Consider the following 22,455-nt stretch of genomic DNA (forward strand, 5'->3'; position numbering starts at 1 on the left):
AGTATGCCTGTCTGTGCTTCTGATCTCTTGGCCTTTTCCCTTTTCTGCTTGTTCCTTTAGTGGCACCTCTTAAATATGTATTTATTTATTTCCTGCTATTCATTTTTTAAAATTAAAGGTGGTGCATCTTACTTTACATCTAAATTGCCTTCTGGTTCTGCATTGCCTTTATATCCAGGAAGACAAAGAGTGACCCCTGACATGAAAGTGCCGCAGTAAAGGATGTTACCAATTGTGTAGATTAAATTTCCAACTGTACGTCCTATGAAATCAGTTAGTGTAGTGATCATGTATTATAGTCTGAAAGCATTTATGTTGTTTTCTTCAATAACTATGAAATATGCAAGCTGTTAACCTTTTATTTATGACAGATACACTCAAACTTCTGGCACACACAGATTTCTCTTTTTAAAAATGTGCTATTGTGTTTTCCACATGGCTATTTGTACTCCTCTTCCTTTTTCCTTTTCTCAGGTTGCCCAGTTAAATAGCACTGAAGTGAATTTTCAAGCTCTTCTACCTTGCCAATTTTATAGCCTGCAGACTCCTTTAGAGGACATCCTTGATAGAATAAAGAGAATTCTAAAGTAGACGTGAGAGTGACTTGTTTACACTCAAGCCCCACTAGTTATCCCTGAGACTGTTGACTTCATTATCTAACAACTCCTCAAGGAGGTAATGAAATAATGTGTGAATCACGATGTGTGTGTGTGTGTGTGTGTGTGTGTGTGTGTGTAAGAGAAAGAGAAGGAGATAAAAAGGAAGACCAAGCCAGAGTGGACGCAAGCTTTGACTTCTCCAAATGTTTTACATGATGACAGGATGATCGATCGTATCATATAGATAGCCTGCAGCCGTAATGTGGCATTTTCTACCTAGCTGGTCGCTACTCAAACAACTGTCAAACTCAAACGGTCTCATTTATGTTTTAAAATACACAAATGCAAAAGTTTTTTTCCTGTGGCTAGACTACATTGGCATTAAGTTATACCTTGGTATCTGGAGAGTATGATCATTCCTATTTTTAGCAAATATGCTAAGATACCGATGAGGAGGAGCTAGCTGAGCCTAGAATATTTTGTGTTCAGATCTAATATCATTGAGTCAGTCAACACAAACAGACCACCTCTATCCAGGTTCAGTGCTGGATGGATGTAATTATTCAGTCTTTATTTATATGTATTATGTATCCAAACTTCCACAATACCTCCCCATAAGTAAGTCTTATCTGCTAGCATAATGCGATGTCACGTTTGGCAATGTTTACTTTTTGAACAATAATCTGCATCCAAGTTTTTATTTACTGATGAAAGAGGAAACTTTGAATTCAATGAGGGTCTTTTTTAAAATTTTAGACTACCCAAATCTGCAAAATGGCATTATTGTATGACATATTACCCGCTCATCTCCTGTCATAAACATTTTATTGTAAAGACACACGTTTTCTTGTACAGTGAAACTCTTAATTTGCTGTCCACAACCAGTAACAGAAAATTCCATATATAAAATACATAAATAGAATAAATGATATTTTTTTATTTAATTTAAAAACAATAAAAACAGCAAATAAGAAATATAAGATTTTCAAAAAATATAACTATACAAATAAAAACCTCTGAGCTGCAATAAGAGATGTACTTGTTTATGTAATTAAGAATACCAAACTGAGTAGACAGGAGTGACTGCACAATTATGTGTGTGCAAACATAGAAATAGACAGTCGTAGATTGAGGTAGACCAAGGTTATCAACCCCTGTCAGGTGTATAGGAGTCTAATGACAGTGAGGAAGACTGAGTTCTTTAGTATACAGGTTCTAGATTTCACACGTCTATCCCTTCTGCCTGAGGATAGAAGTATAAATAGCCCATGTCAGAGTAGGTAGGGTCCTTGAGGATGGGGGTATCTGTCCTCTGGGGTCTGCGATGTTAGTTGCTCTGCAGAGAAGGCTGTGGAGTGCTAATGATCTTTTAAGTGTCTTCATCTTTTCCCCGTCTTCAATAGTGACATCACCTTCATCTTCTTTTTCTCTTTTGGTATTTCTTATTGGCCATGAAAGCTGATCATAGGGGAACACTTCCTACTGTCTTTTCTGTTATGCCAACTACCTCAATGTACAAACCTCCTCAAGAGTCTTAATGATTAAAGCGAGGCAGGGAGCGAGTGTCACTTGAGTGGAGTCCACTGCAACAGAGGGAGAGGAGTATTATTGCCAGGCAAAGACTGTTAAGGTAGCCTTTTCTTCAGAGCGTGGGTGAGGAATGCTTAGAAGAGAAGCGTAGAGCAATAAATTCAGAGGTGGCGTGAGTGTCAGAGAGCATAAAGAACCAAGATATCAGACCTTCTCTGTCTTTCCCAGCATTCCAAGGGGAAGCAGCGAGCAGGAAGGCAGGCAGGAAAAGTCTTATGCTATATCTGGAGTGCCATGGAGAAGCGTTGAGCAAAGAGAGAAGCGAAGAGGCTGGCAGGGAAGTGTTCAGCAGTAGCTGGATGGCAGAGTACACCAGCGAAACCAGAAGGGTGACAGATCCAATGCAGAGGAAACTGGAGACACAAGGAGTAACAAGGTATGAGCTCAACATGAAGGCCGAGTTACCATCGCAGTTTAGCAGATGATCCGGCGGGGAGTGGAAGACTGAGCTGGTCTTAAATGCAGGTCTGCTCATTACGGCTGATCCATTACAGAGGTGAGAGGAGGCTGGAGCGGGAAGCAGAACTCCGCCCCACAGAGCGAATCCTGGCACAGGAGCCAAAGTGGAAAATTACACCAAAAAACCTAACACTCAACCCAGACCGTGACAATCTTAGCATCTTTAACACAACTGCTTTAAGCTCCTCTACTGTCTTATTTTCAAAGGTGCCATCTCCAGCCTGTATATCACAGCTGGCCTCAACACCATTTTAGAATTTTTTTCTTTTACTCTTGCTTCTTTTTTTTCTGCCCCAAATCACTCCTGAGATTCTTATCCATCCACTTAACGCTGCCCGCACCCTCAGGGTGTGCAGAAGAGAGGTGGACTATTTTAACTCAACCACCTTTACCACTTTTGCTCCTTATATTCTTGTCCTCAGTCTCAATCAAACACACTCCTGCTCTCAGTACGGATCACAAAGTCATCTGCTAACATGACAGTTCACAGAGACTTTTACACGGTCTTGTCTGTCAGTCTGTCCACCAGCATGCATCGTGATTTGTCTGATGTAGCTGTGTAAACAAAGACTGGGTGATCGAACGGTATAATCGCTTATAAAAGGGTCCAATCAATACTTCTTACATCATAATGCACTTGACTATAAAATGGATAAATTGAGGAAGAATAAAAACTTCATATACTCTCCTTTTCCATCTCACACACAGGCTACTGCAACACTTTTGATCAACTCTGGTTTAAGATTCATCTGGAGTTTTAAGTGTGAAATTGTGCATTATAAAAATTATGCATAGCTCAAGGCTCAGTGTGTGATACAATTGGGAAAATTAAGTTGCCAAGTTGGGAATCTGTTTTATATACTTCAAAGAGCAGGAGGGGGTGCAGAAGGGAGAGACGGAGAGAGAGAAAGAGCGAGAGAGAGGAGAGCGAGCGAGGAATGGAGTGTTGTCACTGTGTGAGTGTTTAGAAATGGACTTCTTGTCTGCAGACACTCTGGGTGCTCTGCTGACTCTGACTTCTCCCTTTTGCAAGTTAACCTCCAGCTATCCAGCTAAAAGTGAACTTGCAAGCTGATCTGAAGTGACAGCAGAAGAGGCTTGAGAGAGCGGAGGAGTTACTTCTGAGAACAGAGCTGGTGTGGGATTCAATCAGAGCCTTCTCATGACAGAAGCTACTATGTTTTTTTTTCATGAGCAATTCACATTTTCTGGAAGCTGGTGAGCTAGTCCATCTTTTTTTTTGCCTCAAATTAACTTCTTAGTAGCCGATGTAAATATAACAGAAAGCCAGTAGTATTCTTTAGCATAGCATATATCCTGAGAACTTAACACTTTCCTGAGTTAATCCAAAGTGTTGTCCTTTTAACGCAGTACTGCAGGATAGAAAGACTTAATTATCCAAAATTCTGTGATCTTTTGCAACAGCTTTTGATAGCGGTCACATCATTATCTGACAAATACTCAAAAGAAAAACGTGCCGCCTTTTCACTTATAAGTAATGCAGTTTTTTTAAAAGCATATAAATATATAAAATATAATGTCATGAAAAATAGAAATTCTAATTTTGAGTCTGATTCCAGGATTTTTTTTCAAATCAGGTATAAGTTTACAAGTTTGTTGGTCTGTCTTTTTATTTTGACATTACCATGGAGGCATTGGGTATGTAAGAATTAAGACCAAACTTTTAAATAAATTCTTAGGACTTATTAACAAATGATCAAATGAAAAATCAGAATCAATTAAAAAATAAATTAGGGTCCGAGCACTGATTTCATTAGAAAATACAGCTTTATAGTGATAATGCTCTAGCAGTACAGATAACTAACCATTTTGAGATCAATCATCTCCTTCGTCCACAGGCAAAAAAAAAAGTAAAAGTTCAGTAAATAAAATTAAATTGCAACTTATGTGGTACCAGAAGTGATCCAGTGGTGTTATCTGGGTGTTTCTGAGTGGGCTGGGATCTCTTTTCCACTTGCCAAAGGACCTGAATAAATGTATGAATTCTTTTGTAGCACGTTTTGTAACAGAAAGCTGAGCTCAGTTGTTCTTTTCGTTGATTGGATAATAGCCTCACTTCAATTATGCCACCTGGTTACCTTGCCTAGTAACCAGCTTGTGGCATTGGTTTTGGCACAGACTTATGTTGGTTTCTTGAGTGAGTTTAGACAGATGATGTAGTAAGTTCCCTTTGGGAGACATTATACATGCTTTATAAAAGTAGACGACAGTTTACCATAATGATAAAGAGCATTGTTCATTACGGGCTATTAAAATACATTTATAATAAAACTGCTGTTCGTGTGTCTTTATATTTACTAACTACACAAATGTATTATCTATAAGCCAAATTAAAAAAAAAGGAAATAAATAAAACAAAAATGTCTAAAATATGAATCATTTACACACCAGACGCATAAAATCTGTGCAAATATTTAGTGGGTTACAAATATTTTTTGGACACATGATGCTAGACGCTAGACTAATTTGCTGGACAAATTTTAAAGCTTGATTTTTCAGATCTGAAAAATTGATCTGACCACTGCATTTGGCAACAACTGCACTCTAGCTCAAAGCATGCACCACTACTGAATATACAAATAGTATAAATAATACTAGTTTAACTCAAGCATTGAGCTAGATGCTGTTCCAGGTCAATCAGCTCTCTCAAATTATTTCCCAGACTTGTTAAATGTGTTCCCAACTCTGCCAACGAGAGCTCAAACTGCCCCACTGACATCCTGAAATATGGATGAAACCGACCATGATTCAGCATCAACTCCCGGCTCAAACCATGATATTCACCCTGCTTGGAGCCCAAAATCTATTTTTTTTCCTTTTCTTGTTTAGAAAAATCAGCACCAGCTCATCATAGGCTGATAATTTTTTTCACAGTGTGTTTTTTTGAGAATGGATTTTTAACAAAAATGCAACACACTTGTGTATATATTATACAACAAGTACTAGCCTACTAATGCTAATGGAACATCCTAACCTTGATGAGTGAGTCTCAAAAAATTCTTATATAATAAGTAACTGCTCTGTTTTGGCTTCTGAAAACAATTCACATCATTAGGCTAACCTATAGTTAGCTGCTAACGGCTAGCTGTTTCCAGGTTTCAGTTTATCAGCTAATAATAATAATAATAATAATAATGATAATAATAATAATAATAATAATAATAAATGTTATTTAAAAAGGCGCCTTTCAAAACACTCAAGGACACTGTACACAGCAGAATACAGACAAGCAATGACAACAACAAGCATAACAATCTACAAAATTATAAAGATAAAACATAGAGCTTTGGGTTTGTGTGATTGGTGACACACTTCCTCAAAAAAGATTTCTAGGCAACCAAGCTAAACAATGACGGTGTCATTTCTCCATTACCAACAGCAAACACAATATCCCTGTAACTTTTAATCAGATTGGTCAAAACAAGGTTTGACTGCAGTTTCTATAAATAGTTAACAAGGTAAATTATATGAGATGTGAAAGAAGTTATTTGTCAGTGTTTGCAAGTTCTGCATGCAGTTAGGTTCATATATATTTAGACACTGACAAGTTGTTGTTTTGTTTTTTTAATGTTTAAAGAAACATATCAGTAATAGTTATATAATGGACATGGACATGGACATACTATGTAGACCTTTACTTGAGGGTATCCAAATTCAAATTCAAATTGGATAAAGGGTTTAGGAGTTGTGTATTGTGCATTGTTAAAGGGACCAAAGATAATTCGACAATGGCTCAAAGGCTGTTGCATGGGCAGGTGTGGGCAATTCCTTTGTTATGTTGTTATTAATTAAGCAGATAAAAGACCTGGAGTTGATTTGAGGTGTGGTGCTTGCATTTAGAAAATTTTGCTGTGAACAGACAACACGTGGTCAAAGGAGCTCTTTATACAGATAAAACAACATCCTTAACCTGCAAAAACAGAAAAAAAACCCCATCTGAGAAATTGCTACAATATTAGGAGTATGTACAAAACTATACAAATATATACAATAGTAGGAGTGGCAACATCTACAGTTTGATACATCCTGTTCACTGAAAGTTCACTGGTGAACTCAGCAACGCAAAATGACCTAGACTTCCAAGGTAGACAACAGAAGAGAAACACCTTCACAACATCAACCAAGTGAACAATGCTCTCCAGGAGGTAGGTGTATCAATATCCAAGTCTATCATAAAGAGAAGACTGCATGAAAGTAAATAGAGAGAGTTCACTGCAAAGTGCAAACCACTCATAAGCCTCAAGAATAGAAAGGCTAGATTGGACTTTGCTAAAAAAACAAAAAAAAACAACAACAACATTCTTTGGACAGACGAAACCAAGATAGACCTCTACCAGAGTGATGGCAAGTAAAAAGTATGGAGAAGGCGGGAAACAGCTCATGATCCAAAGCATTACCACATCATCTGTAAAACATGGAGTCAAATTGATTAGGCAGCATTTCATAATACAGATGGACAATGACCTAAAATTTATAGCCAAAGCAACCCAGGAGTTTATTAAAGTGAAGAAGTGGCATACTCTTGAATGGCAGAGTCAGTCACATAATCGTAACCCAGTTGAGTATGCATTTCACTTATTGAAGACTAAACTTTGGACAGAAAGGCCCACAAACAAACAGCAACTGAAAGCCGCTGCAGTAAAGGCCTGGCAGAGCATTAAAAGGGAGGAAACCCAGCATCTGGTGATATCCATGTTCAAGACTTCAGGCTGTCATTGCCAGCAAAAGGTTTTCAACAAAGTATCAGAAATGAACATTTTATTTTTAGTTATTTAATTTGTCCAATTACTTTGAGCCCCTGAAATGAAGAGATTGTGTTAAAAATGCTTTAGTTCCTCATCTTTTTGTTCATCCAACTGAATTAAAGCTGAAAGTCTGCACTTCAACTGAGTCGTTTCATTTTAAAATTCATTGTGGTAATGTACAGAACCAAAAAAGTTGTCTCTCTCCTAATATTTATGACCCCTAACTGTATTTATTTAAAGTCCATTCTTGTATATGTTTGGCACTTTTTTTTCCACTTGAAGTGGTGAATTCTATATGCCCTTAGTGGTTCTTTTAAGTCCTGTATCCTTATGGGCAATAACTACAGAATGCCACCGATATATAATGATACTCTTATTCCCCACATAATCACTTTAAAGCTGAATGTGAATTTTTTTATGTCTCAGCTTTTGCCTTATTTTAAGGGCCAAATAAAAGCAGATGATTCCTAGAAACAGAACAGGCTTTTGTCATGTCCAGTGCCTGTCTTTATTCAAATGAGTCTCGTTTGAATAAAGACAGTAAGAGGATACAAAAATTTGTCAGGTCCAAGAGAAGGAGAGAACATTCATGACACATCATAAACTGCTGTTGTGAATAACTACAGGAACGTAATGTATTATTAGAACTACAGCATAAAACCAGTAATGGTCAATTGAAGTACAGTGGGGCAAAAAAGTATTTAGTCAGCCACCGATTGTGCAAGTTCCCCCACTTAAAATGATGACAGAGGTCAGTAATTTGCACAGAGGTACACTTCAACTGTGAGAGACAGAATGTGAAAAAAAAATCCATGAATTCACATGGTAGGATTTGTAAAGAATTTATTCGTAAATCAGGGTGGAAAATAAGTATTTGGTCAATAACAAAAATACAACTCAATACTTTGTAACATAACCTTTGTTGGCAATAACAGAGGTCAAACGTTTACTATAGGTCTTTACCAGGTTTGCACACACAGTAGCTGGTATTTTGGCCCATTCCTCCATGCAGATCTTCTCAAGAGCAGTGATGTTTTGGGGCTGTCGCCGAGCAACACGGACTTTCAACTCCCGCCACAGATTTTCTATGGGGTTGAGGTCTGGAGACTGGCTAGGCCACTCCAGGACTTTCAAATGCTTCTTACGGAGCCACTCCTTTGTTGCCCGGGCGGTGTGTTTTGGATCATTGTCATGTTGGAAGACCCAGCCTCGCTTCATCTTCAAAGTTCTCACTGATGGAAGGAGGTTTTAGCTCAAAATCTCACGATACTTGGCCCCATTCATTCTGTCCTTAACACGGATCAGTCGTCCTGTCCCCTTGGCAGAAAAACAGCCCCATAGCATGATGTTTCCACCCCCATGCTTCACAGTAGGTATGGTGTTCTTGGGATGCAACTCAGTATTCTTCTTCCTCCAAACACGACGAGTTGAGTTTATACCAAAAAGTTCTACTTTGGTTTCATCTGACCACATGACATTCTCCCAATCCTCTGCTGTATCATCCATGTGCTCTCTGGCAAACTTCAGACGGGCCTGGACATGCACTGGCTTCAGCAGCGGAACACGTCTGGCACTGCGGGATTTGATTCCCTGCCGTTGTAGTGTGTTACTGATGGGAGACCTTTGTTACTTTGGTCCCAGCTCTCTGCAGGTCATTCACCAGGTCCCCCCGTGTGGTTCTGGGATCTTTGCTCACCGTTCTCATGATCATTTTGACCCACGGGATGAGATCTTGCGTGGAGCCCCAGATCGAGGGAGATTATCAGTGGTCTTGTATGTCTTCCATTTTCTGATGATTGCTCCCACAGTTGATTTTTTCACACCAAGCTGCTTGCCTATTGTAGATTCACTCTTCCCAGTCTGGTGCAGGTCTACAATTCTTTTCCTGCTGTCCTTCGAAAGCTCTTTGGTCTTGGCCATGGCGGAGTTTGGAGTCTGACTGGTTGAGGCTGTGGACAGGTGTCTTTTATACAGATGATGAGGTCAAACAGGTGCCATTCATACAGGTAACGAGTGGGGGACAGAAAAGCTTCTTACAGAAGACGTTACAGGTCTGTGAGAGCCAGGGATTTTCCTTGTTTGAGGTGACCAAATACTTATTTTCCACCCTGATTTACGAATAAATTCTTTACAAATCCTACCATGTGAATTCATGGATTTTTTTTTCACATTCTGTCTCTCACAGTTGAAGTGTACCTCTGGTGCAAATTACTGACCTCTGTCATCATTTTAAGTGGGGGAACTTGCACAATCGGTGGCTGACTAAATACTTTTTTGCCCCACTGTAGTTCTCAAACTCTTTTCATATGTGGTCCTTCGATTTTGATGCATTTTCTTGTGTCTTTGTCCTTCATTGTGCTATATATTTTTCATTTAGAATCCTATTTTCAGCAGTGGACATATTACCCAGTGTCTGCAGGAACGCACCAGACCATCATTTACTAGTATTGCGTGGCTGAATAGACTCCCATTTCCTGTCTTCTCCTCAGTGCGGACCTCTTTATGAAGCGAGTGACAGTGCAGACGGTCAAAGAATCATTGTGACCAGGAGCACACAAGTGATTAATTAAGGTTTGTAGAATAGTGATGTGACTATAGTTTGGGTGTGTGTGACTATTAGCTGTAAATGTATTAATACCCGTGACATGAATGACAATATGCCTCTGTTTGTGCATGTTTGCACACACTTAAGTGTTCTGTTTGTGAACAGCAGTGGTATGAACTCATTTGCTTTATAAATGAACGCTATTAGTGAAAGTAGATGGTATAGTACTTGAATGGGGGAAGACATCACAGCAATCATAACTGTTAGCTCGCCAAGTACTCAATATGCTGTATCTAAATTAAACTCTGAATGATATCACTGAGTGCATTACAGCAGGGGTAGGCAACGTGGTTTTAGGATCATTGGACAGGGAAGTAGTCCTTAACAGCCTTTCAGCGTATTGTCATATTGTCATAGGGTCTGAGAGGGAAATAGGTTTGTTTTAAACTTGAGTAAATCTAGTCCCTAACAGGAAGCTTTAGCTCATCGCAGGACTTTTTGGACCCCTTTAGGTGCATAACATCCATCTGTCCATTTTCTTCCACGTATCCTTGTCAGGATTGTGGGAGGGGCAGCTATAGGGTATATCCTGGACAGGTTGCAGGGCATGGGCTAAGAGAGACAGTCAGCCATTCACGCTCATATTCACAAATATGGACAATTTAGATTCACCAATTAACCTAACCTCACTAGCTGCATGTCTTTGGACTGAGGGAGGAAGCTGCAGTACCTGGAGAGAACCCAGACAGACGCAGGAAGAACATGCACACAGCAAGGGCCTGGCCAGGTGGTGGAGCTGATGACATAAAAACATTAACAGAAAAGCATGAAAGAAAGATGCCATTATGCAGTGGATATGGAATACTTTAGTGTGAAACCAAATGTAAACCTTGAAACTAAAAAAAAGGAAAGAAAGCTACTGTAGATTGTAATTTCAATTCCTTTATACTGGCCGATGTTATCCTAATAAAAACAAGGCCATTGTAAATGTATGGCTACCTCTCAATAATTCCCAATTTACACTTGCTGTTCTTGCCGTTGCAAATGACACTGGATGACAAGTGATATCAAATCCGCTCTCACAAAATGTGCTTTGGTGCCATTTCAGACTGTATTGTTTGGCACGCCACTGCTGGATCAAAGACACGATGTTAAAATTGTGTCAGCTTTTATTTCCATTTTAATTTATTTCTTTTTATTTTCCATTTTAATGGCTTAGAACAGAACCTCAGAGATTCATATATTATAGGAGATGAGACTTTTTTGGAAAAACTGCAATGAATTTGCCCCCAGTTTTGACTTTTTCTCATATACCAGGGTTGTTGTAAGCAGAGATGGGCAGTAACGCGTTACAAGTAGCTCGTTACTGTAATCCAATAACTTTTTTCAAGTAACAAGTAATGTAAGGGATTATTATTGCCAAAAAGTAATTAGATTACTGTTACTTTCCAATGTTACTTACTAAACTGCCATGATTTTGTTTGTGAGAGTGTCTCATGACAATGACGTGCGACGTCTGCGGCAGCAACAGACGTGTGTAGATCAACAATGGATAATATGGAGTGCGGGAGAGAGTACGACCATGCAGCGTTTAAAGCGTGGACGCACTTACATTACTTTATGTTTTATTCCGTGAAAAGTGACAAAAACATTAGCGACCGCTGTACACTCTGCGTGGGAAGAAAACTTAAGAAAGAAAAAGGAAACCTTAAATCTGAGCAAGCACCTTGCAAGCCGCCACAGGAATGTGAAATTCACAGAGAAACCCCCGAATCCCCCCACTGACATGACCGCTGTGTCACCGGGCAAAACTCCGCCCGCCCCACTCCTGCTAAACAGGTGACAATAGATTTAAGAGCAACAGGACTTAGTGCTGCTGAATCTCTGATTTTATTCATTTTTTGTTGTGTTTTACTTGAATCTATTTGAACGAGTGAGTGTAAACACAAAACATTATTTTATTTTTTATACTGGACTATGCAGAAAATAGGTTTAAATGTTAAACAAATTCTGTCAAAGACAGTTGCATATAATTTTATTTTTGCTTGATGAAATGTGCATAAAATTAAAAGGAAAACTAATAAAACAATTTTTAGAAAGAGGTTTTCCATTTGATTCAATTTTATATGATGGATTATGCATAAAAAAAGAATTGGGCTGAAAGGTTTATTGCTTTATAACATATTCAGGTTGTGCATCATGTTTTTGAAAAGTAACTAAGTAACTAATTACTTTTGAAAATAACTAATCAGTAAAGTAACGGGATTGCTTTATTGGAGAAGTAATCACTAATTAGTAACTAATTACTTTTTTCAAGTAACTTGACCAACACTGGTTGTAAGTGACACAGAGCTGTGGCAGCGTCACCGTGTACATGCAAAATGACTAACAGATAGCATACAAGATCATTTTGCTGTCAGTTCCTGGACAAACACTAGGACCAGAAACCTGGAATCGCATCTGAGATTTTGCAGTTGTTGACTACATGGTGTCTTTCTAAGGAGTATTCCTAAATCATTTTCATACTTTTTATTACAATATGCTTTCAACTTATATTCCTTAAAACTGTTCCGTGTGAATTTTTTTTAAAGCTCTTGAACTGTAACATAGTGGCAACATCTGCTGTGTTGCCAACTGCTGTGTGAAGACCTCAAAAACCATGTTCTTTTTCTAAAAAAAGAAAAGATAATACTTCTGACAGATCTGTCAACACCTGTACCTGTTCCTGTTTATAATATGGGTTTTCAGATACTGCAGAGAAATGCATCGGGAAAAAAACAGTTTGTATATATGTAGACAGTGCAGCCAAACAAACACACTTTGTTTTCATTGCTTCAATGAAGATATAAGCCAATAATTTTCCTTTTTTCCATAACGCCACTAACAACCGTAATTAGATTTTGTGCTGCACATAGTGCCAGTAAATTTTTACAGAAGAGACAAAAAGCAAGAGTTATATTGCTGAGAGGCTGGTGGTGTGCAGTCTATGTACAACCAGACTGTGGCTTTTGGTGTAGGAGAGGGGGCAGGAATTGCCGAGGCTCAAATCAAATAAGCAGGAATGTTGAATTACATGTCAACACTGTGGCAATGCAATGTGAATCTAAAATCTCCTAACCGTTCACCATCGACAACGAGAAATGATTACACTGACAGGTCATTTTGTAATGAAATAAATTGTGTCATTCTATTTATTAATTCTTTGACTCAGAGAATCAGTCTTTGAGAACACAGATGAAAACTGACTGTTCAGAGAGGCTTTGTAAAGTGAAACTGCAAGAAAAGGAAAATGTCAAATTAAAAAAATATAGCTTGGGGACTCAATATAGACTGTGTGCTGCTTACGTTAGTAAAAAGAAGTACTCTTATACGTTTGGGTTAGAAAGTTTAGAGCACCTTGGGTTTCTCTTTTGTTTTAAATCAATCACTCCTTTCTGGTTGAGGTAACATTTATATGGCAGTTCTGCGTTTTAGAGTCCTCATAGTTTACAAACTGTAGTCAGAGGATGCTTTCCTCTCTCTCTCCTGTTTGGTTTCCTGGCGATAAAGCCACAATCGATCATGCCCATACTGGCATTTTCCAACCCCTCCCTGATTTCGGACCTATACTGATCAAGTATGCTGGAGACTACACTCAACTGCTGTTTGTTTTTGTTTCTCCAGCACTTGTAACTTTCCTTTCCTTCTCTCTTTTCTTCCCACAACCTCTTTAATGCATCTTTTATTCGTTCCATTAGCCACAAGACAGCAATGGTTATTGTAAGAACAGTCCCCAGAGATCAGCCGTGAGCAGAACGCAGTGTTCTCCATTGTTTGCAAATTCAACATGCAGCACAGAAGATTACACAATTAGCTCCAAGATTTTCTCAGTAACAAAGAATATTCTGATTGCAGCTATTGGGTTGATCAGCCTTTCCCCACAGGGTGAAGGTGTGCTCTTAGCTTAGCTTTGTAGGATCCAAAGGAAAGGGGGGGAAATGGAAAAAAGGAGATGCTAAACTTGATTGTTGCTTCAAAGAACTGTTCTGACTGATTTATAGCTCAGGAGCTACTTTTATCTTATAATTTGCATTGATAAATGTGTAAACAGTGATATATGTATGTAAATGTATGCATTGGCATTCATGAGCATGTGTTGTTCTTTTTATTTATGTAGTGTGACGGACATACTACAGGAGAGGCCCAAATGCAGGAGGCTGTGTAAAATCTGAAATCGTATAGTTAATCAAAAACAAGCAGTGGTCATACCAGACAGAGCTAAATGCAGAGCATTCAAACAGCAAAGGTCACATGAGAAAATACAAGCAAAGCAACAGAAACACAAAAACTGGGAAATAATAGCTGGAAAGCTTGAGTAAGGAAACAAGAGTACAAGACAAACAAGAAAATGAGAGGTAAGCAACTGGATGTATAGTATATATGCTAAGAAACTCAGTGACAGGAGCATACAATAAACCAGCAATAACAGCATTTTTAAGGATTCCTACACATGTAAGTCTACGTAATGAAGGGAAGGAGGAACAAAGAGTCATTATCATCCGAGAGTCATCACAAAGTCTCAAAAGGGTTCAATTAAACTGAGGCTAAGAGCTTTGTGTGCTTAGAAAAGGGTAAATTAATGCTATGCTTGTGTTTATAAATGGCATCCACTAGCTGCTCCTTTCTGCTCTGTATAAATGCATCATATCCACTGACATCCATTGTGGGGTTTTTTTTTTTCCTTTGGGGGGGGGGGGGGGGTTGCCTTTTGTGGTTAAACTACTTTTCTTGGTTGATTGACACATGCTCATCCTTTAATGCAACATTTCACATATGATTGTGTTATGTGTTCAGTCTTTATAAGTACAAAGAGAAAAAGAAATGGTAACGATGTCAGGTTAATTCCTTGTCCCTCTAATAGGCTGATCTTTCTTGTAATAAGCCTCAGTATTGTTTACCCAATTAAAGAGAGCACGCGGTGATTGAAAGCGTTTCACTGTAATATCAAAGGTTGGGCTTTATAATAGGGAATGTTTCTGCATTTCATCAATAAATGATAACAGTAGGCAAGATGTTAAATTATTTAGCATTCTTAACTTTGTGTAGCGTGCACGTTAGTACCACTTTTAATTGGGATAAAAGCAGCTGAGATGTGATGGACCCTACACTGTTTCATTGCCTCCCCTTAGACACCTATCTTTTCCTTCGTTTGCCATATATGAAAGTCTTGAGGATCATATGGTAAAAGTTTTGGATTTTTTTCACTCTTATTGTAGACGGCCTTTAGAAAAAAAATGGAATCCACATATTTTTACTTGTGCCTATGTGGATTTTTTTTTTAAAGCTATCCATGTTTGGGTAATTATTAACTCACAATTTATTCATTTCTATATCAAAATGCAGCACGTTTACATGTTTAAATGTAGCATCCCACTGAAAATGTTTGAAGTTGGTTAAAACAGATTTTATGGTCCTCTAAAACCACGCATTTTACTGGAGTTCAGCTCGGGTGTGTTCACACAGATAGAGGCTGCTGTGATAAGTGACACAGAAATGCTGATTCAACATTCTCTTTCGCGTTTCACTACTTAATTCTCGATTCTAACACACTTAGCATCTAATGAATTCACAGCTAAAGTGTTATTTACAACCAAATTCAAAACGTGTCACTACAAAAATGTTGCTCTTTCAAAGTGAAAAGTTGTATTTAATGAGTTGCTTCATTGTGACACTACTTGGTATTCAAGAGGAAGCCCAAAAGTTCTCAACTTTCAGCGATGCATAATGAACGAGTGGAAAAGAAGCTCTGAGCTGATTTGAAATTGGACTGTGGTGAAATGGTAAATCTATTAGATGAAAAGTGAGGGGCACAGCTGTGCTCGAAGTCAAAGAGCGATCAAAGTCTAACTTTTATCTGACATATTACTGCAGTTGGAGCGAGGGACAGAAGGACTCACACCAGTAAGGATGAAGGAAGGAAACTGAGGGAAGAGAAAAAGAGATAAAATATGCAGTAGATGGATTATGTGCATTGAGAGAGAGAGAGAGAGAGAGAGAGAGAGGCACATTAGCCTGCGAAACACAGGAAGAACAGCATTTCATGCTCTTCTGCTCCAAATGTCATGGTATTGAAGCATAAATGTTTAAAGATTGCCAGAAAATTGATATTCCTTCACACAATTAAACCCTTCTTCTGTGAGAAAGAACTCGGTCATCAGTAAGTTATTTAACTGATTACAGAGTTTGCCCCAGACATGAGGAGACAGCGTGTGGTTTAGCAAATGAAAGACAATAGTGATAAATGTGTAGGCACTATCATTGACCCTAAATAATAAGGCGTTACAGCCTAACTTGTTATTCTGCTGATACCAAATAAGTGAATTTAAGTTGTTCAGTAATGCTGACTTTAAGCAAGATACTTAGTGGTCCAAGAAGAATAATTACAAGTAATATTAAGTTAATAAGCTTTTACAAGTAGTTTAAAATGATTGCAATTAGGATAGCAATTTTATTGAGGTGCCTTACTTACTGCGGATGCTTTTTTTTCCTGTGTGTTTAGTTTCATGATTAGCTTCCATGTAGGTGGGTCATTAAAAACACCTAAAATAAAAGCCCCACTTGCCTATTCCTCAGTGAGTGGTAATTTGCAGGAGATGAGTCTACTATTCTCCATGTCAACAGGAAGCTAATTGCTGTTTGTTTGCGTGTTTTTTTTTTCCACAAACGTGAGTACACACATGAGTCCCCCTCAGCATGGAATCGGTGGCGTTGCAAAAATGAGGGAGGTGTGGCAAGGTGTGGGGGGAATACATATGCAGGGAGAGGGTGAGAGCGGAAGCAAGAGGGAGAAAGGGCAAGCAAGAGTTATTATTGCCCACACTAATGAGAAATTAATTACACTTACAGCTGACTGTGAAATACTGTAATGTTGGAGGCTTCGTGCAGGGGGCAGCATACAGCATGGGAGTTTCAGGCAGAGAAGCTGGACCAAAGAAGAAAGATCAAATATTACACAGTTTAAGATCAGACAAATATACTGCAGCTATACAGACATCTGATATGGACTGCTTTAATGTATAAGGAACAAACGATTGCCAAATCTGTCCAGTCATTTTCTTGATCTCAGCCATTTCTTTTGTCTGCTGTGCAGCGGCCTGTCCTCCCATAATGGTTCCTGTTCTTGCTCCTTGACCATTTTTGTATTGTACTCATGGATCTTTGTTGTTTCATCCCGTATCATGCTTCTGATTCTCACTAGCCCTGGGTTTCTATCCTTCTGCTTAGTGTACAGTCTCAGGGTGCTGGATTTGGGGTGAAACCCTCCACACATGGTTAGTGATGGGTATTGATAAGATTTTCACGATTCCGATTCCATTTTTGATTCTGTTTAACGATTCGATTCTTTATCAATTCTTATTTTTAAAAAAGGAGAACACTAAGGTCGATTAGCTTAGAACTTTGTTTTATATCTTCTCTTTGAACAAGACAGACATTTAGGAGTAACATGGCCTTACAAAACCAGCAGTGACATCTTAAGAGATCCACAGCCTACGGCTCTTCAATGGGGTGTCACAGGGTCCCCGGGAAAAAAATTGTAAATGTAAAATAATAAAAATAAATATTCTTCTGTAGCAATAACAAAGTATAACATAAATTATAATGTAGCAATTACACAAGAATATCCAGTAATGTCCCTGCCTATAATTAAACACATTCACTTACCGAAAATCGGGGGCATCTGCTGTGGCAAATGGGTTCAAGCCTTTGACCACAAACTTAGTCACATTCGTCTATCCTGGCCTGAAAGGAGACGCTACCGGTAGACTGCAGCGAGAAATGCCAGCATCTGAGCCAGCCAGACTCTGTCTGTCTCTCTCATCATGGTCACCTAAATGCACAGTAATGGCAGGTTTTGTAATAAGGCAGATCGTGCTAACATAACATGCACTGTTAGTTGATTATTTACCTGCTGCATTAACGGGAGAGGGTTTCATTCTTGAATAGTCTTAAAGATTATATTAAATGCACAAGACTAAACTATGCTTAGGTGGGCAATGTAAATCAGTCATGTCAGATATACATGAAGTGAATTTGCAAATTGAGATTCAATATTTTCTCAGTTTTTAATATTTATATTAAAACACAAATATTAACTAGCACTCTCAGTTGTTTAAAATGATAGAGAAATCATATTGTCATAATGTGTACACAAGTTTATTTTAAAGCAAACTATATGATAGTTGTATCCTTTTTGCATATATCTGCCGCACTGTGTATTTAGGGCAGCTGCTTGTGTTGTAACTTGAGGCACAGATAATTAGCAGACTCTGGTTATGTTGTGGTTCATCCAGAGATTACATTTGCAAGCCAAAAACGCCATACACTCCTTTGAACCTTAGATAGTTTTAAAATGTCAAATCTATTTATGATTTTGATGTTACTGATGATAATGACACTGTTTGTATGTATTTTTATTTTGTTGGTGGTATTATGGTGCCCAGTTATCTGGACTTTTCTATCTATAGATCAAAGGCTTATGTGGGAAAAACTATTCAACTTTATCCTGCTCTTTCTCTTGTGTGATTTCATGTCGTCTTTCTCACGTGGCCCTTAAGCAAGACACTGAACACTCACTATAAGCTACCGTGGAAAAGAGCATCAGACAGCCAACTAAATGCATCTGCACGTGTCTGCTTCCACAGTTGCAAATGGGTGTGCAATGATGTGTGTTCAGAGGGTCAGTCAGTTATGAAAGCCCAGTAGGCTTGATATTCAATTACATGATTGAGTAGTTGTGAGGCAAAACTGATGGCTGATCCATGCTTTGAAGGCATGTGCAATGGCTAAAAACTGTGGAGCTAATGCATTATAAAGTGATGAGGCAATGTAATATCTTTGATGATTATGGACAGTGAAATAAAGCAGAGGAAGTATTATGACTTGCCATCTCTATAGTGCAATGGATGTCTTTGCAGGATTAAAATTTTGTGAATAAACACAACCTGTAGATTAAAGGAAAATAAGTCACAAGGGTGAATTCAGTTTAGACCCTAGATGGTATAAAACACCGAAATAGATTCTGGGTCAGAAAAATTAAGCCTATATAGGCTTAAGCACTTTAGACCTGCATTCTAAATGCAGGCCACCAATAGTTGTGGTTACAGCTGTGGTTAAGATTTCTGGTCCTGTAGAAGTATTAGGGAATGTCTTGACCTCTGTAAGCACTTTCCTGCTGAGTTGATGGGCTCAGTCACTTATTTTGGGTCATACTAAGTAAAAAATTAGGCCTGCTTTATAAATCTTGGTCATACTATTGTTAAAAATATCTGTGGTATAAAACCACATGCTTGTTGGCCAGTGAATCATCAGTCATAAGCTGTTAGCCAATTTTTAAGGGCGAAATGATTTATCTTGAGAAAAATGAGCAATCAATGAGAGATATCACAATAACATGTCCATCTTCTGTACTGTGTATGGTTTACACAAAAGTGCCAAGGTTATGTGTAATTATGTTTTTCCAGGAAAGGGTGGAAAGACAGCCTCTATGGAATTAAAGCATTCATAAAATACACATTTATGTGTGTCTCTGTGTGTGTATATATCTACCTATTCGGAACCATGATAACAGGGTTCTTGCTGATCGGAGCTGGCATGGCCCTGACTTATCGGAGAAATTGAGAGAGCGGAACCGGCCGTTCAAACCCCCCCAAGGCTGCCCGCTGGAATCGAAGCGACGGGACGAGTCGCGACCTCTCACAACGAACGCAGCATGGTTAACACCTTGGAGACGCTTACAGCTGCTGTGAAGGCTCAAAACAACACCATTGAGCGTATGGTGGGATACATCACGCCTTGAGGCGACATTTGTTGTGATTTGGCGCTATATAAATAAAATTGAATTGAATTGAATTGAATCAGAGAGGGCCCTGCTCAAAACGACAACCTTGAGCGAAAGTTGGATCACATCACAGAACGGATCACTGCAGTTGTGAAGTATCAGAATCAAAAGAATGATAACACCACAGATCAGAAGTTTGATACCATCATGGGGAGGCTCGCGGCTCTCCAACGGGAGATCGAGAGACCAGTATCAGAGTGTTAAAAGATCAGCTTTGAAAATTCTCAACAATCAACAAATTCGGGATCAAATGCAGACACCACCACGGCGCCAGCTGCACAGGCCCAAGGCTGAAGCCGGACAAACACTCCCTGATAACGACTGTGTGATGACTATTCTCCCCATCCCATGCAAGGCCACCTGGATTGGCTGGAGGACTGTTTACTTAGCCTGATAGGGCGAAGGACACTGTCTCAGCTGAACTATGGACACGCACACACACACACTTACACTGATAAGCACTCACTCATCTCCCCTTCCCTTTCCAACGCCTTCGATGCTTGTTACCTCCTGGGAACACGAGGCGGGTCTGGGCCCGCGCTGGCGAGTCGGCGCAGTGGCAGGATGTCTGCTGTGTTGCCTGGGATTACTCCTCATCCCCCTACCCAACCCTGTGGCTTGTTATGTCTTCATAATGTTGTGCTGTGAACATTCATGTGCTTTTTTTGTGCAGAGGAGTTTTTTTGTTTCCTGTTCTCGTGCTGTCCTACCATGGAAGCACAGCATGAGTAGAGGTCTCTTTTTTTCCTCTTGTACCTTCCCATTGTGTGTACATTTCAGTGTTTTTTTTCCGTAACTGCCGATCTCCGACTTGTAACCCCCATGTAATGTCTGTGTTATGTGTGTAAGGGGGGGGGGGGGGGGGGTGTCTCATTTTACTGCGGGGTAACCTGTATGTGACAAATAAATTCTGATTCTGATATATATTTAATTCTGGCAAAAACCTGCATATATTTTAAAAAGTCTTAACCTGACAGGAAAGGCCTATTAGATTTTCTGCAAGCACTGCAACCTAAATGGCAGACTGGATTGGAAGGCAGCCATACTTGCTCTTCAAAAATCTGAACTCTGAGAGAAACAAAGACGTGTTCTTCCCGAAAGCACTCATCAATATAACTGACTTGTTTCATATGTGTAACTTTTACCTCCCGTGACACTATTCTATACTACTGCTAGCTTCAGGGCAGTAGCCTAGCTACCTATCTATAGTATAACAACAACAATGTCCTAGTTATGAGTATCAGACATATGTGACGTGTGTGTGTGTGTGTTGCACACATGCAACTCAGGTATTCACATACAAACCAATGAACTGTAAATGCAGATCGATGCATTAATTCACTTACATTAAAAAATGAAGCACGTCTGACCAAAGGACATTAGATTTTAGTGTCCTGTATTTCTATAGAGCCCCTCTTTTTCCCAGGGACATTTAGCTACTAATCCCTGATGAGAAAGATAAGAACTTGAGCCAACTACTGTCTAAGAAGATATCCAAATACGCACCTTTGCTGGATATCAGTGGGAGGTCAGATTAATATCTTGCCTGGATTCCTGTCTTTTAAAATTAAACATCTCAAAGATTATTATAAGCTTATTATACTGTAATGTATTTGCCTTGTAAAATTAAGTAAATCCTTACAATGTCAAATATGTGTGTAGCTTTTTCTGCATGCTGTGAAAAAACTTGATGGCTTCTGGCATTTATAGTAAAGAGTTGATAATTTATAATAACAAGTTGAAATATATTTCATTTTTCCACAAATCTGATATAATGGTTAACAGCCAAGGGATGACTATAATCAACCTGTCTAGTTACAAAGCATGAAGATGCACACGACCTATCGAGGTTATTTTGTAGGGTACTGGCAGCACTCCTCCTGTTACTGGTGCTGCTGCTGGGTTGAGACCTTTTTACGGTCCTGTTGAGGTCTCCTCGTGGAATGGCCAATCTCCTGGATTACTTGTGCAACCTTAATGAGTTATAGGTACCATTTCAGCTTACCAACAGTGACACAAGCAAAAAGCAAAACTAGAGAAAAATTAGTCTGGAGAACTGAAAAGAGAGCAATGGTCTGTGGCCACCACCTGCAAAAACTTGCCCTTTTTGGGGTCTTGTTGTCTTGGCCTTGCCTCTCCAGTACACTTTTGGTAATTTTCACTTACTCCAAAGCAGTTGAAATTGATTGACAGTGATTTATGATTCATTACTGGGAAGACATATCGCTGATATCTCTGAATGTTAACCTTCTTTGTGTTATACTGCGACGTGAACAAAACTAGGTTACCACAATGCCATGGCCTTAGTAAAACACTTACTGATGAGTATGATTCCACTGAATACAACATGTTTGTCAACATGATCAAAAAAGAAGCAGAGTATGCTTTAGGATGAACTTATATTGTAACTAAAAACTCGCTACTGTATGAGCCACATCCCTTGGTTTTTTCATCATTTATGTACAGTATAAAAAAAAGATACTGGCATTTCATGCTAATAAAATAGTTAAAAGCTTGGCCTTTCCCTGCAATTGTCCGTGCAACAAATGTATTTGACAGTGGATGCAAACTCACCTACTTAAAACTCTAAAATTCTAATGTGGGGCACAGATTAGCTTG

General features: G+C 38.9%; 1 long non-coding RNA gene across 1 annotated transcript; it reads right to left on the minus strand.

Moving 5' to 3' along the window:
- Window positions 1-1,621: 1,621 nt before the first annotated feature.
- On the minus strand, window positions 1,622-3,884 carry LOC146510188 (uncharacterized). Its single transcript, XR_014876500.1, has 2 exons — window positions 2,340-3,884; window positions 1,622-2,182 (listed from the first exon to the last, which is right to left on the minus strand). It is a non-coding gene; the product is annotated as an uncharacterized LOC146510188 (long non-coding RNA).
- Window positions 3,885-22,455: the final 18,571 nt, after the last annotated feature.

Source organism: Neolamprologus multifasciatus, chromosome 10 (assembly GCF_963576455.1).
Source record: "Neolamprologus multifasciatus chromosome 10, fNeoMul1.2, whole genome shotgun sequence".
Lineage (NCBI taxonomy): Eukaryota > Metazoa > Chordata > Actinopteri > Cichliformes > Cichlidae > Neolamprologus > Neolamprologus multifasciatus.